Raw genomic sequence first — 17,000 nt, forward strand, 5'->3', positions numbered from 1 at the left:
GAACTTCCTTCCTTTGAGAAAGAGAAAGTAGAGAAAATAATGATATGAAGCCTTACGGCTCGTTATTGCTTACCAGGGGTATGTGCTGCACAAAGTGTCAGATGCATGCATGCAAAGAAATATGGAAAGCATGAAATTGACAAGATGTGCAGAACACATGAGCTTTACTTATGCATGGGATCTGCGCCCGGCTTTGTACAAAGGATTACATGCAACATCGGCAAGACTTGTACAAAAGGTGGTTGCCGGAACAGGTTCCGGCAACTGCGCCTTACGGTAAAACTTACGAAGATGCTCAATGTTCCAGGAGTTGCTCACCGGAATGCCATCTTCGGTCTCAAGGCGGACAGCGCCAGGCCTAGTGACTCATTTCGCCCGGTAAGGGCCTTCCCACTTTGGCGTCAACTTGTTGGAATTCTTGGCGGACTGAACGCGCCGAAGAACAAGGTCACCTTCCTCGAGACTTCTGGCATTAAATTTGCGGCTATGGTAGCGGCGCAAAGCTTGCTGGTATCGAGCAGCTCGTATAGCAGCCTGAAGACGGTCCTCCTCAAGGAGCAGCGCGTCGTCTTGTCGCAGCAGCTCTTGCTCAAGCTCATCATAAGCGAGAACTCGAGGTGACCCGTATACGAGTTCCGTGGGGAGAACTGACTCTGCTCCATAGACTAGAGCAAAAGGCGTCTGGCCGATGGCTCGATTTGGTGTCGTCCTGACCGACCAAAGAACCACCGGCAGCTCCTCAATCTAGTTTTTTCCGCACTTGCGCAGCCTGTCGAAAGTCCTAGTCTTGAGCCCGCGCAACACTTCAGCATTTGCACTCTCCGCTTGACCGTTGCTTCTCGGATGAGCAACAGAAGCGAAGCAGACCTTGGCGCGAAGATCTTGGACATACTGCATGAAGGTGCGACTCATGAATTGCATGCCGTTGTCGGTGATGATCCTGTTAGGGATCCCGAAGCGGCAAACAATCGACCTGAAGAACTTGACTGCTGACTGTGTTGTCACCTTCCTCACTGGTTCCACTTCCGGTCACTTTGTGAACTTGTCGATTGCAACGTACAAGTACTCAAAGCCCCCGACAGCTCGGGGAAAGGGGCCGAGGATATCGAGCCCCCAGACCGAAAATGGCCAGGATAAAGGGATCGTCTGGAGAGCTTGAGCTGGCTGGTGTATCTGCTTGGAATGGAACTGGCACGCTTCACACTTGGTTACTTGTGCAGTTGCATCCTGGAGGGCTCTCGGCCAAAAGAAACCTTGCCGGAATGCTTTGCCGGCAAGTGCTCTTGCGCCAATGTGGTGACCACATATGCCTCCATGTATCTCTGCCAACAGCTTTTGTCCGTCTTCCCGGTGAATACACTTCAATTTCACTCCGTTGAGTCTTCTTCTGTACAGTGTGTTGTCGACAAACTGGTACATACTTGACTGTCGGGCTACTCTTTCCGCTTCTTCTTGCTCCTCGGGAAGTTCCCCTGCCTGAAGGAAACGGACAATCTGGTGTGCCCATGTTGGAGCTTGCGGCTCGACAACGAGGACTAAAGGCACATCTGCTGCTGCGGGAACATCCGCTTCTACGGCGAGATCCTGCGGCTCAGCCGGAGCTTGACGTTCCCTGACAAGCTTGCCGGAGCAAAACTTGTCGGAAGCGTCTGTTTCAATGGAACAAACCCTAAGGCTTGCCGGAGCAGACTGCTCCTCAGCACACTTGGCGTCGATCTTGGGGACCTTCTTGGCAGCGGCTTCGGGGAGCTCTGCCGGAAAATAGTCACCAGAAATCAACTTCCTCTTCTTGCTCTATCCAGTTGATGGTGCTACAGACGGTTGAGTCAGCTTGAGCACAAAGATCCCTGGTTCCACAGGTAACTTAAGTGCGGCGCACTTTGACAGGCCATCGGCAATGTCGTTCTGAGCTCTTGGAACATGTTCCATCTGTAGGCCGTCAAAGTGCTCTTCTAGCTTCCTCACTTCATCAACGTAAGCTTCCATCAACGGACTTTGATAATTCTTGTTCACTTGGCGGACGACAAGCTGTGAGTCACCCCTGACAATGAGCTTCTTGATCCCAAGGTCTTCCGCGATCCTGAGACCGGCAAGCAAACCTTCATACTCTGCGGTATTGTTCGTTGCTTGCTCCTTGGGAAAGTGCATCTGGACCACGTACTTGAGGTGCTCTCCGGTGGGTGCGACAAGTAGCACGCCCGCACCGGCGCCTTGCAGCGAGAAGGCACCATCAAAGTACATCAGCCACTCTTTGCTTGTATCCTTGACGGGGATGCTTGTCTCCGGAATTTCTTCATCTTGTGTTGGCGTCCATTCTGCTATGAACTCTGCCAACGCTCTGCTTTGGATAGTTGAAGTGCTCTCAAACTTAAGGCCAAAGCTTGACAGTTCCAGTGCCCACTCGACAATCCTGCCTGTTGCTTCTGGATTTTGCAGTATCCTCTTCAGCGGAAAACGAGTGACGACTGTGATCTCATGTGCTTGAAAGTAATGGCGCAGCTTTCTCGAGGCCATGAGAAGGCCGAAAAGCAATTTTTGCACACCAGAGTACCTTGACCTAGCCCCCTGCATAAGGGAACTGACAAAGTAAACTGGGCATTGGACCATCCTTTTCTGCATCTTCCCATGCGCCTGCGCAGATCCATCTTTGTCGGGACTAGTGCTTGCCGGTGAAGCCCCCTGCTTGTCGCTGGATGCATCTGCCATGGTTGCTGGCTCATCATCCGCCTCCCTCTCCGCTACTAACGCAGCACTAACCACTTGATTGGTTGCCGCTATATATAGCAGCAACTTCTCTTGTGGTTTAGGTGCGACAAGTGTTGGAGTGGAGGACAGGTATCTCTTCATGTCCTGCAGCGCAGCCTCCGCTTCCGGAGTCCATTTCATTGGACCTGCCTTTTTCAGTATTTTGAAAAATGGCAGGGCGCCCTCTGCAGACCTAGAGATAAACCTGCTAAGAGCAGCTATGTAACCGGCAAGTCTTCGTACATCCTTGACGCGCCTTGGTGCTTCAATCTGCTCGATGGCCTTGATCTTGTCGGGATTGGCTTCAATTCCCCGCTGAGACACGAAGAACCCGAGAAGCTTGCCGGATGGGACTCCAAACACACACTTCTCGGGGTTAAGCTTGAGGTTGATCTTGCGCAGATTTGCAAAGGTTTCATCTAAATCTTGAATCAGAGTCGCCTTGTCCTTGCTCTTGACCACTATGTCATCCATGTAGCCTTCCACATTTCTGTGCATTTGCGGCTCAAAAGCGTGGTGGACTACCCTTGCAAATGTTGAACCAGCATTCTTTAAACCGAAAGGCATCCGTACAAAATAGTATGTGCCACACGGGGTGATGAATGCGGTCTTCTCCTCATCCTCTTCTGCCATGAAGATCTGATGGTATCCTGAGTATGCATCAAGAAATGAAAGCAAATCACATCCGGCCGTGGAGTCAACAATCTGGTCGATCCGCGGTAAGGGAAATGGGTCTTTGGGACAAGCTTTATTGACATCGGTAAAGTCGATACAAAGCCTCCATTTCCCGTTAGCTTTGCGCACGACAACAGGATTGGCCAACCACGTAGGATGGAGCACTCCTCTGACAAGGCATGTTGCTTCCAATTTCTTGATTTCTTCTGCGATGAATTCTTGGCGCTCCACTGCCTGTTTCCTGACTTTCTGCTTGACGGGCCGCGCATGAGGACAGACGGCCAGGTGGTGCTCAATTACTTTCCTGGGAACACCGGGGATGTCAGACGGTTGCCACGCAAATACGTCAACGTTCGCCCGTAGGAAAGCAACGAGCGCGCTTTCCTATTTAGGGTCGAGAGTGGCACTGATGGTGAAGGTACCACCAGTACCATCCTCCTTGGCGGACACCTTCTTGGTCTCTGGTGGAGCCTCCATTGCCTTCTTACACTTGTCGGTGGAGCTCGATGGTGCGTCCTCGACGGTAGCGCAGCACTCCGAAGAGCTGCGCTTGCCGGAGTGGGCATCAGAACTCTTACCGGACTTGGTCTTCTTCTTCGCCCCGGGAGCTTCAACGGCAAGTGGTTTGCGATCCGCTGCGTCTGCTGCTTCCCGGTAGATCTTGTCGGCGCAGATAAGGGAATCCTTCTTGTCGCCAGGGACAGAGATGACACTTATCGGGCCTGGCATCTTCAGCACGTTGTATGCATAGTGAGAGGCTGCCATAAATTTGGCGAGTGCTGGACGGCCGAGTATCCCATTGTAAGGCAATGGAAAGTCAGTGACGTCAAACGTGACCCTCTCAGTTCTGAAGTTCAACTCGCTGCCAAATGTCACCGGCAACGTGATCTTTCCCTTCGGCTTGCTCCTTCCCGGATTGATTCCTTGGAACGTGTCGGTCTCTTCGAGCTCACTATCAGGGATCTGGAGTTTCTGGAGTACCGCGAAGGAGATCAGGTTCAAGCCGGCCCCGCCGTCAACTAGCATCTTAGTGACCTTGAGGTTGCGGATCGTTGGTGAAACCAACATCGGCAAGCACCCGACCGCAGTTACGCAATCAGGGTGGTCCTCAATATCAAAGATGATAGGCGTGCTGGACCATTTCAGAGGCCTGTGTGACTCGACGGGCAGTTCTGTTGCATTGACTTCCCGCATCCACTGCTTGAGCTGGCGATGGGAAGCATGCAGAGATGCACCACCGTCAACGCACAGGACCTCTGTGGCTTTCTGGAACTCCTGCTCATCGGTCTCGTCATCATCCATATCTTCATCCTCGTTGTCATCTTCATCCTTGTCGCGGCCGCGGGGAGGTCTGTCTCCTTGCCGCTGTTTGGCCTTGCCGCGGCGTCCTCCTCGGCCAGGACGCTTCTTGCTGGCTCCTCCAGCACCTTCCTGGACCTTCTCCTTGTCGCGTCGCTCGTATTCAGCCTTTTGCTGCTCGACAAGCTGCTCGACCTTCCTGCAGCTCTGGAGATCATGGCCCTTGGTGCGGTGGATTTTGCAGTACTGCTTGTTGGTGTCGTCCTGCTTGTCGGCGACCGCCACAGCCTGGTAGTTGTTGCCATCAGAGCTACCAGCTCTGGCTTTCTTGGCGCCACTTCCGTTGCCAGGCTGCTCAACGACTAGCACATCTTTGCCTTTCTTTCTCCTGTTGTTCCGCCGCCGGTTTTTCTTTGCCGGGGCGGTCCCCTCACTATCTGTTCCTGCTGCTTCTGTATTCTCTCCGGGGAGTTTCCTCCCTTCCTCAGCACGCGCACACTTGTCGGCCAGGGCATATAGCTCACTGACATCTTTGATTTTGCACATCACCATCTCCTCCCGCATCCTGCGGTTTCGCATGTTCTGATGGAACGCGCTGATTACCGCGGCAGGGTGGACATCCGGGATGTTGTGCTGTACACGGCTGAATCTCTGAATGTACTTGCGCAGGGGCTCTCCTTCCTTCTGGGCGAGCAGATGAAGGTCGCTTTCTTGGCCAGGAGGCTTGTGGCCGCCTGTAAAAGCGTCGACAAACTGATGGCATAGGTCTGCCCAGGAGGATATGGAGTTGTTCGGCAAGTGCATGAGCCAGGATCTGACATTGGGCTTGAGTACCAGCGGGAAGTAGTTGGAAAGGATATTGTCGTCCCGCCCCCAGCAGCTTGCACCACGATGGTGTAGATGCTGAGGAACTCCGACGGATGCGACTTGCCGTCGTACTTCTCTGGCACGTCTGGCTTGAAATTCTTCGTGCTGGGCCACTGGATTTGCCGCAGCTCACGAGTGAACGCAGGGCAACCTACCGCGTACGGCAAGTCGCCCGGTTCCCCTGGCGCATGCATGTCGACAGAGGGCCCAGCGCGCTGGTCTGATTGATGCCGCGCTTCTCTTCGGCGCTCGATGCGAGTTCGAGCGTCCTCTTGCTGTCGTTCGTGAAGAACTTGGCGTTGATCGCGACGAGCTCGTGGATCTTATGACGCGGTGGAGTCGCTGTCGAGGTGGATCCGGCGAGTCAGCGATCTTGGCCTTCTGGGTGGAGAGTGCACGGTGGTTGCACCCCCACCGGTTTCGTCACCATCGGTTCATGCCCGGTGGTCCTGCCGTGGCAGCGATGTATTCGGCTGCCGCGGAGTGTCACCGTTGGCGAAGCCGATGAGACTCTGAATGGTGGCCCTCCATTCATCGATCTTGTCTGCCGTTGGAGGGTAATCCAGGAGTAGTTGAGCTCGCGCCAAAGCTTCTGCTGGAGTAGTGGGCGGCAGTGGCGAACGGTGCGAGGAGCGGGATATGCTCGGACTCCTAACTATGTTAGAAGGAGCAGTATCCCGTCCAGGCGACCATGCCTCACCCGTGCCAGCATGTTGGCGTGCACGCTAATCTTGAGCACCCCGAGATCCTCCAGCTCGATCTTGGTCCAACAAGTGTATGGTACTGCGAATACCACAACGCTGTCGGTCCTGCGCCTCCTGAGATGGGCGCGGTACATGTACGGATGCCGAGGTCTGTGCAGCCTTCTCCTTGGACCTGGCAGCACCGTGGGTTTCCTCGTCGATGTCCGTTCTTCCGCTGGCGTCTACCCCACCACCCGTTTGCTCCGGTGGTGGTGGGATCGACATGGACGGAACAGCTGCCTCCGAAGTCTTCTTCTTCGGTGGCATGTCGATGAAGAAGATGAAGATCTAGCTCGTGTGAACGCCGGATCAGGTTCACGCAATCTCGACGCCCCCTACCTGGCGCGCCAAAGATGTCGGGGAAACTGATCCACGAACACCTATGGGGACCGGCGGACCGAGCCCATTTCGGTTCGGCGGGGGGCAGAGATCGCACGAAGAGCAGATCGAGGCGAAGCACACGAGCAGTTTACCCAGCTTCGCAGCTCGCAAGAGAGATAATACTCCTACTGCTGCTTGTCTGATTGTATTGAGTTCTTGCTCGGGAGCGCTGAGTGCTACAGTACACTCCAGCTGCTAACAAGACCGAGCGTGAGTGTTTTCTGGCTTCGAACCTTCCGAACCCCCCTCTCTACGTTGCGCATGGGCCTCCTTTTATATGCTCAAGGGGTCACCGACAGGTGGCAACGTAGACAAAGGTAAAAATGGAAAAGGACTTGCGGTTGGTACAGCAACCTGTACAGTGTATCATACCTAACCCTGACGACAGGGGACAAAGACATTAAATGCCCGTCTACGTCGCCCAAACAGTGCAAACAGGGACCGTCGGGGACGCCACCGCTCGCCACAATGGCAATCTTGTCAGCGCCGCTTGCCACCGCGTACCGCTGGCTGCACAGCCTCGCCACGCGCGCCTGGAAAGGCCCCAAGGCGACACGTTGGTGGATGCGCTGGAGCGTAGGTACAGGGTGGTAGCGTGCCGCGGCAAGTGCCTTGCCGCGGTCGTTGTCTTGTCGCGTCCGGAGGCTTGTCGGTCCCCGAGCCTTGCCGGGACACGTGGCGCGTCGCGGCAAACTCCTTGAGATGCCTTGGTGGGCCTTCCCGGCAAGCTCCTCTTGCCGGGGCCTTGTCTCCTTGGCTTGGATACTTTGCTCTTATGCCTTGGTTGGCCTTCCCGGCAAGCTCCTCTTGCTGGGGCCTTGTCTCCTTGGCTTAGATACTTTGTTCTTGAATGGCTCCACAGGAACCGCGGAGGACCTTGGCGGTCACCCGGCAAGCCTTGCCGCGGGTGGCTGCAACTGCCCGTGCACAAGTTCAGGATACTATGGTACCCCTACTCTAGTACACTGACACAATCTCAGATTCATCTATTCAACCAACACGAAGTACTTCAAAGAGTGCCCCAAAGTTTCTACCGGAGAGTCAAGACAAAAACGTGTGCCAACCTCTATGCATAAGTTCATTGAACCCGCAAGTTGATCACCAAAACATACATCAAGTAGATCACATGAATATCCCATTGTCACCACAGATAAGCACGGCAAGACATGCATCAAGTGTTCTCAAATCCTTAAAGACTCAATCCGACAAGACAACTTCAAGGGGAAAACTCAATCCATTACAAGAGAGTAGAGGGGGAGAAACATCATAAGATCCAACTATAATATCAAAGCTCGCGATACATCAAGAACGTATCACCTCAAGAATATGAGAAAGAGATCAAACACATAGCTACTAGTACATACCCTCAGCTCGAGCGTGAACTACTCTCTCCTCATCATGGAGAGTGCCGGGATGATGAAGATGGCCACTGGTGATGGATTCCCCCTCCGGCAGGGTGCCGCAACGGGCTCCCAAGGGGTTTTTTGTGGCTACAGAGGCTTACGGTGGCAGAAATCCCGATCTATTGTGCTCCCCGATGTTTTTACGGTATATGGACATATATAGGCGAAAGAAGTCGGTCAGGGGAGCCACGAGGGGCCCACAAAGGTGGGGGCGCGCCCAGGGGTGTAGGGCGCGCCTCCCCACCTCATGGCCACCTCGAAGCTTCCCTGACATCTACTCCAAGTCTTCAGGATTGCTACCGTTCGAAAAATAACTATCCCGAAGGTTTCATTCCATTTGGACTCCATTTGATATTCCTTTTCTTCAAAACACTGAAATAGGCAAGAAAACAACAATTTGGGCTGGGCCTCGGTTAATAGGTTAGTCCCAAAAATAATTAAAAAGTGTATAATAAAGCCCATAAACATCCAAAACAGATAATATAATAGCATGAATACTTCATAAATTATTGATACGTTGGAGACATATCAGCACGCTAGGAGCGGACTCAATAATATGTAGGGACGGGCATTCATGGTCTCAAGCACACTACACAGTTGTACAAAATTCTACTTCGGTGACCCTGTATGTCAATGAACACAAGAATATTCTGCTCTTCAAACAACCGGAGCAGTGTGACGACTGGGTTACATGTGAACACATTAGGACTTTCGGTAGTTGGTTGCAAGGACAGCTCATGGGTGACAATACTGTTTCAAATGAGCTGTACTCGTTGGCCAAGGGGACCATTTTCGACTGTATTGACTTACAAATGGTACGAGATAAATGGGAATACATTTTACACGATCTCCCATGATCAAAAGAGCACCAACCAAAACAGTGGTGTCCGCTTTGATGCATCAACCAACAGGGGAAAGGACACATATTATGGTTACATAGTGGACATATGAGAACTTGACTATGGACATGATTTTAAGGTCCCTTTGTTTCAGTGCAAATGGGTCAATCTGTCAGGAGGCAGGGTACAGGTGGACCCATAGTACGGAATGACAATAGTGGATCTGAACAATCTTGGGTACACAGACAAACCATTCGTCTTAGCCAATGACGTGGCATAGGTTTTCTATGTGAAGGGCATGTCTACTAAACCGAGAAAAAGAAAAGATAAGGAAGCGAATACATCATACGATGAGCCAAAGTGCCACATAGTTCCTTCAGGAAAAAGAGACATTGTGGGAGTGTAGGGCAAGACAGACATGTCTGAAGATTATGAAAAGTTTCATGAAATTCCTCCCTTCAAAGTCAAGGCTGACCCAAGCACCCTGTTAAATGATGAAGATTATCCATGGTTACAGCGCAATCATCAAAGGACACAAGCGAAGAAAAAGTGAAGACTTTCTCACCACAACTATTATGATGATGCCTTTGATCTAGAATATCACTGCAATTACATGTGAAGAAATGAAATGCCTTTTGTAACATATGAGTTTTTGTATGAAACCCTGATATTTCGAAAGAGATTGTCCATTTTGTACAGGAAGTGCATCCAGCTTTTGTCGTAACCCTCTAAACTTTTTAGCACATGCTATGTGGGTGAAATGATGATACCATGCCAACTTTCAACCTTTTTAGAGTTCATTTGTAGTGTTTTTCAATTTCAGGGTCATTTAGCTCAAAAAATGAGTAAATGCATGAAAAATACCAAATGAAGTCAGAAAGGGTTAAAAATTGATGATGTGGTTTTGAATGGTGCATTTTGAACACACAAAAAGTCTAGAGTCCAAATAACTTCAATAAAATAAAAGCCCTTTGTAATAAAAATGAGCTTTCGTATGAAACCTTGATACTTCGAAAGAGATTGTCCATTTTGTACACGAAGTGCATCCATCTTTTATCGTAACCTTGTAAATTTTTTAGCACATTCTATGTGGGTGAAATGATACCATGCCAAATTTCAACCTTTTCAGAGTTCATTTGTAGTGCTTTTCAATTTCAGGGTCATTTAGCTCAAAAAATCAATAAATGCATGAAAAATACCAAATGAAGTCAGAAAGGGTTGAAAATTGATGATGTGGCTTTGAATGGTGCATTTAGATCACAAAAAAAGTCTAGAGTTCAAATAAGTTCAAACAGTGAAGTCCTTTTGTAACAGATGAGTTTTCGTATGAAACCTTGATACTTCGAAAGAGATTGTCCATTTTGTACACGAAGTGCATCGAGCTATTGTCGTAACCCTCCCAACTTTTTAGCACATGCTATGTGGGTGAAATGATGATACATTGCCAACTTTCAACCTTTTCAGAGTTCATTTGAAGTGCTTTTTCAATTTCAGGGTCATTTAGCTCAAAGAATGAACTAATAGAAATAAAATGAACTAGAAAACTTTATGAAACTCTAATAGTAAAAAGAATGAATTAAATATAATCAACTAAAATATTATGTTATGATCAACTAAAACAAAACTACAATATTCTTCAATAGCAAAAAGAATCAACTAAAAAGCTTTTATAAAACTCTAATAGCAAAAGGAATCAACTAAAAAGATTTTATAAACCTCTAGTATTTTTGAAACTAAAATTTTATAAATTTTATGCAACTAACATTATCAAAGTATTTTTTGTTCAAAACATTAATAGCAAAAAGAATTTTCATAAAGAATTTTTTGTTAGAAACTTTAATAGTAAACTAAAATTATAAAATTTCTTTTTGATTAACATAGACATTTAAAATAACATAAAATCCAAATCTTATATTTACTAGTTGGAGGCACCATTCGATCTTCCACGTTAATCCTAGGAAAATATCTACAAATAACCATTATATCTTAACTAGTCATCAACCCGTGCATCTGCACGGGCTAGCACTTTTAATATTGATACTCCTTCCCTGTCAGTTTAGAGGGCATATCTAAAAGATTAAAGAATTTCCTATATAAAGCTCGTTCTCTTGGAATATGCAAATATGGCTATGTCCTCACTTGATTAGATTGTTTATTAGGAACAGTAAGATGCAGTGCAAACTCTAACTGGATTTAAATTTGTAAAAAGACTTATAGTGGTGGAAGATCGATCTGAATTTTGTTCGATCACAGGGATACCTTTTGTTTCCAAAATAATGGAAAATTTAAATACTTATAATGTTGTATCTTAAATTTTCAATTATGTAGGAACCCATAAAATAGCAGTACTACAGAGTATATATCAGAAGAACGATGTGATGTACTACTTATTATTGTGGACACTAATCGGCAGCCCCATGTGCTTTATCTCCACAAACAAAATTTTGCCAATGAAAAGTAATTCATAAATTAAGTGGCCTAACATGTGCAATCCAAGAAATCAAAACTATAGTCTGATTTCTGATTCCTCAAAAATAATTTTATTCCTTAAATAAGGAAAAAAAACATCTAACTTACTTATAATCCGACTTCACGGCTCTCCAGTTAGTCTTGAATCTTGACTGGATGAAAGTATTTCCTTACCGCGCGCAGCCTGTGTCATCTAGACGCCAATCACAACCACCTTCACGCACCGTCGGCGATTGGTAGGAGAGCAGATCAGAAGCAGAAAAGGAGTTAGCGACCATATAGAGGAGTCTATAGAAGAATATTTGATTGATGGAGGCTTATTTTTATTTCACAGGCAATCAGCCAGATTGTGGATTTTCATTTGAATTTTATCATTAGAGTTTTTAAAGGGGGCTTTCCCCCTTAGTTTGTGGGAACGGGTAAAGGATCACCTTTTTTTAATCGCCGGGATTTCCTTTTTTTAGGTGATATTTTTTTCCGTAATGTTGCACTGGACGTGTCAGATGTGTTTTTCTACCGGACGTAATAAACTGCGCCACGCGTTTTTTCTTTCTACATACTGATCGTAAATTTTACAATTGAACGGTTTAACTTTTTAATTTTTGTACGCATATTAATTAATTTTGATGTTGTGTATTAAGGAAAGGTCATGTAATTTTTAGGACAACGCTAACGCCCACATGTGTGGTGGGAGCCAAACCAGCCCACATGCCCTATAACGGACGAGACTTGCCTACTCCCCCGATGTGTGCCCATCCGTGCTCCCGCGTACGTGGCTTGTTTTGATTGGAACAAAATAAGGCCCGGCCCCACCCCCTTAAAATCAGGGGGAGATGATTAGATTAGAAAAAGAAAAGGAAAAAAGATAGCCATAGGATGAAGTGGTAGCACGGATGGGAGCATGGAAATGGAGCAGGCAAGCCGAATCCCCCTATAACATACAGACTACGCCATGTCATCGCATGCATGCATGTGGAAATCTTTTCGGATTTTCAGTTTTTAAAATATTTTATGTCTTTAATAAATAATCCGATTGAAGATTCATTTTCACCATTAAATCCCTTGCGACGAGATCTTCGAAACTAGATCTCATATCAATATATTTCGACGAATTTTTTTGGGTTAAAAGTTGTCATGTCTATTGTACATGAATTGCCATGATGTTTACACTAAAGTTGTCATGTTATGTTTCAGCTATTTTCTTCTATATTAAAAAGTAAATTTTGACATATTATAAAACGGAGAATTAAGAAACTAGACTTGCCATGCACCATAAACTAAAATTGCCATGATACATGCACTTAAAATTGCCATGGTTGATGCAAAAATATATTTTCATGGTCAAAATACTGGAATAGCCATCATCAAAAACTAAAATTGCCATGATCTACAAACTAAAATTGCCCCATGGCAACTTTAGTTTAAGAACCATGGCAACTACAGGGTAAACATCATGGCAATTTTTGGGCAAATTTTTTTTTCGTCCAAACATATCAACATGGGGTCTAGTTTTGAAGAACTCGTCGACACAGATTTAATGCTGAAAACGGATTTTTAATTCGCCTTTTTAATTAGAAGATAAAATATTTTTAAGCCGAAAATCAAAAAAAAAATTGCTGATGTTATCTATTTATACGTGGCAAAATGAGTGGTGATGGAGGCGTGTGGGCTATGTGCAAACGCCCACACGTGTGAGCGTTAGTTTTTCCAAATTTTTAAAGGAAGATTCCGTTTTAATTTGTGGGAACTGGCGCACGGTTTCCTTGTATTTTACGTGAGGCTTTTCTTTATCTTCTACGTGAGGCTGGCTTTGTTTTCTTTTTCACTTACGTTGGACATGGACGTGTTAGATGGGTCTTCCCATAGGACTTCTTTTTACGCGAGGCTTGCTTTTTTTTAGGATCACGTAAGGCTTTCCTTATACAGTTATACTCCTACTTGTACGTGAGGCTTTTTTTTAACTAACCTTGGACTTGAACGTGCCAGAGGCATTTTTCTATAGGACGGCATCATCTGCGTGACCGTAGTTTTCCTTTTATTCTGATCGTAAATTTTAGAATCTAATGGTTCAATTAATTTTGATGACATGGATTAATGTGACATCGTTAAAGGTGCCTCCAATTAGTAAATACTAGTACAAATGCCCGTGCATTGCAACGGGCTAAATTATCATGAAACCTCCTCCGTGAGACAGTACGCGACATTTCTTATATCCAATTCCGACAAACATTGATAATAAGTTATAATGTTATCGCTTTTCGGAGTATGACACATGGAGGTAAAGAAGCCACTCTAACATCTTTCATCTGATGAAAGAGTAGTGGTGCATGGAATGAAAAACACAAATATTTCTTTATTTGAAAATAATTAAAGAATTTTGAAACTTTAATCTTTTTATTATAATTGAAGCGAAACGCTTGCCTTCTACCTACCGATTTACAAGTGAGCGTCTGCCGCCTCCTTGATCATCAAATTGGTTCTCCATACAATGATCCCAAGCCAACCTCCACTGTACTTTATATTCTTGCAACTTAACTGATGTTTCAGAATGCAAGACTGGAAAGGGGATAGGGGAGCTAGATCCTGTAGTAGCTGGGATAGGGGAGGGCGACTATAGCTGGATCCCACAGCATCGTCGTCGCAGGCCTATCGGGACGACCGGATGCTAACCCCCTGTGGTGGTGGCGATGATGAGGTCTCCGCCGGCGGTGGCCTCCTCGACTAAAATAGGCATGGACACAGAAACAACTGCTGCCATGGCCAACATCCACCACCAAATTTCACCGCCGGTCGTCAACCTCCACCTCGCCGCCGCGTGCATCGCCTCTGCTTGACGTTCGTGAGCGGCGACCCCGCGCGGACCTCCGCTTGAACCACCTCAGCCTCGTGTGTGCAGCAGAATTCGCATGTGCCCGCCAGGACGTACGGTCACACACCAACGAGTTTCTGCAACACCGGCGGAGTTGCAAATTCGAACTAAAAAAAATATATGTGGAGCCAATCCAGCAAGTTTGCATAGTTTCGAAGGTTTTACCGGTCCATGAAGATCAACTAACACGTCTGTCAGATGAAGACTTTTACCTGTCCGTGAATATCCAAACTGCACCTTTTTATTAAATATAAAAAAGGAAAAACAATTACCCTGTGGACGCTAGCTAGCTAACACGTGGGGTGGTCGACTGATAACACGCGTTCTCTCGAGACGTTTCTCGCTTGGTCAGTTATCTGTTCCGCGAGTTACCTACACTTCATCAAGTCATTCCCCACCCCAATACCACCACACGACCACCTCGATCGTCGGGGCCGTCGCTATGCTGGCGCCGCCCGCAGGATCCCCGCTCCCAAGAGAAGCTCCACCACCGCGGAGACACCCCGCCCCCCACCCCAAAGCTCCACCACCGCCGCGCCGCCGTTATCCCATCGTCTGGAACTCTGGATCCCACCCACCGTCGCCGGCAACCACCACCACACAGCAGGCCGGTCGCCCCATGTTGTCCCCCGGTTTGTCGTGCGGTCCACAGTCTTCACTTGGATCCTCGACACCCGCCGTAGCAGGCGACCACCAACACAGCAGGCCGGCCTCCCCGCGCCGTCCCCTCATTTTCCTCTCAACCAACCTAGAGTTCCTGTGCGCGTCTCTCTTTTTCTTACGCCGCTCGCCCATGGGCGCTGTTGGCTCTGCTATTGATTAGTTTCTTCATTCTGTTACCCTCTGCGCTTGTTGATTTCTGATGCAGGGCTTGTTGATTTCTGATGAGGCAAAGTCGCATGTGTATATAAATTGATTAGATTGGTGCAAAGTGGCGAGGTGGGACTAAATCACGGCAGAGGTCAGAGGATAATAAATTGATTAGATTGGATGCAAAGTGGAGAGGTGAGACTAAATCATGACAGAGGAGATTGAGAAGGTTGCATCGAACGCCCAGCCACCGCCGCCTAGCGCCGCCGCGCCGGCCTCTGTCCGCCGGGCGCCGAGCCGCTTCCGCCGGGGCCGCTGCTGGCCGGGGCCTCGCCCTGCTCTGCCATCCCTTGCGTTGGGCGCTGAGGCCGCCGGCGCCTCATGTGTCGTGCATGCCGGCCAGTGGGAAGCCCAGTCGTGGCCACTGCAAAACATGGCTGGTGGCCCATTAGAGAAATCTTAGCTGAGGTCCAGCTAACCAGGTCAGACGGACGGACAAACATGCTATTAGTACCACCTCGTTTATATTATGATTTTGTCAATACAAATTGGTTGTATAGGACATCCCCAAATTATTAGTACCACCTTGTTTATAAAGAAATTGTATCTATACAAATCGCAAAAGCGTATTATGACATGAGAAAAAAACGTATTGTGACGGTGAACCCGAAGATTCAATCCGTGCAGACTGAGATGGCGTGGCTAGATAGTTGCTCAGGCGATGAGCAGCTGCAAACTGGCCCTGTTTTGCGCTGGCGGTGTGTTGCTCAGAACTTTAGTTCGGGCGTCGTCGTTTATCCCAGCTTTGGCCGCCGGTGATGCATGCATGTTCAGATGGTTAAGCGCTTTGTTGCTTGCTAAATAACGTGGCTTAGGCGGTGTAGTGGTAGGCGTGCAACAAAGTATTCCAATTGATGCTGTGCTCGTTTGTTCCTTTTTCTTGCGCGCAAGCTGACGCTACAAAGTTAGTCTCATACCGCTTACGGAGTAAGAGTCAGACCTACTTAAAAAGGAGGACAAGGTCAACAGTTTCAAGGATGACAGCTGCATGTGGCCTTTCGTGCAGGCTGGTTGATTTAGAATTCACTATCACTTGGTTAATGGTAAATAGCTAAAGTGATGCTAGACGCTAGAGTGGCGTTTTAGAGGAATTAGTACCATCTCGTTTATTACCATTTTGTCTATATAAATCGTAAAAGCGTATCATGATATGAGAAGAAAGCGTATTGTGACGGTGAACCCGGAGACCCAATCCGTGCTTTATTATTAGGGAGAGATAAGATAAGATATAAGATATAAGAAAGATTCTACGTGTAAGATTGAATGGGATTTGTAACTCTATTATATCTATTTAGTAGTCTGTACGTATTTTAAAGGAGCAGTCCATATGTCACAAGGGAGATTGGATAGGCCCAAGAGATCCTGCGTGTTAGAGCAGGAGACGTGGACACTAAGGCCACCTAGGAAAAAAAATATGGCAACGAACTACACATGCACGCGTACATCATCTGCACTATTTTTTGTTTTCCAAAAATCACCGCGCACACTAGCACAAAGTATATATGTGTGTACTATAACAATCATGCATGTAATTAAACATACATATATACTCCCAAATTTGTATGTGATGCACATAATTTTTCGGAAAATAAAAAACAATGTGGAAGATTTCTAAATCTATGTTCTAAGTACATGTCAAAAAATCCTAAAATGTAGTAAAGAATCAAAATTGCTAAACCAAATATATTTGAAAATGAAAATTTGCTAAACTCTACAAGTGCATCAGAGGTCAACTTATTTTAGAAATGAAGGCATGCAGTATAAGTTTCATATTTAAAATATTTAAGGAATAATAATACAACAGTGCGTGAATTCTTAATTGATGATAAAAATATCATTT

The sequence above is a fragment of the Triticum aestivum genome, chromosome 7B (assembly GCF_018294505.1).
Source record: "Triticum aestivum cultivar Chinese Spring chromosome 7B, IWGSC CS RefSeq v2.1, whole genome shotgun sequence".
Lineage (NCBI taxonomy): Eukaryota > Viridiplantae > Streptophyta > Magnoliopsida > Poales > Poaceae > Triticum > Triticum aestivum.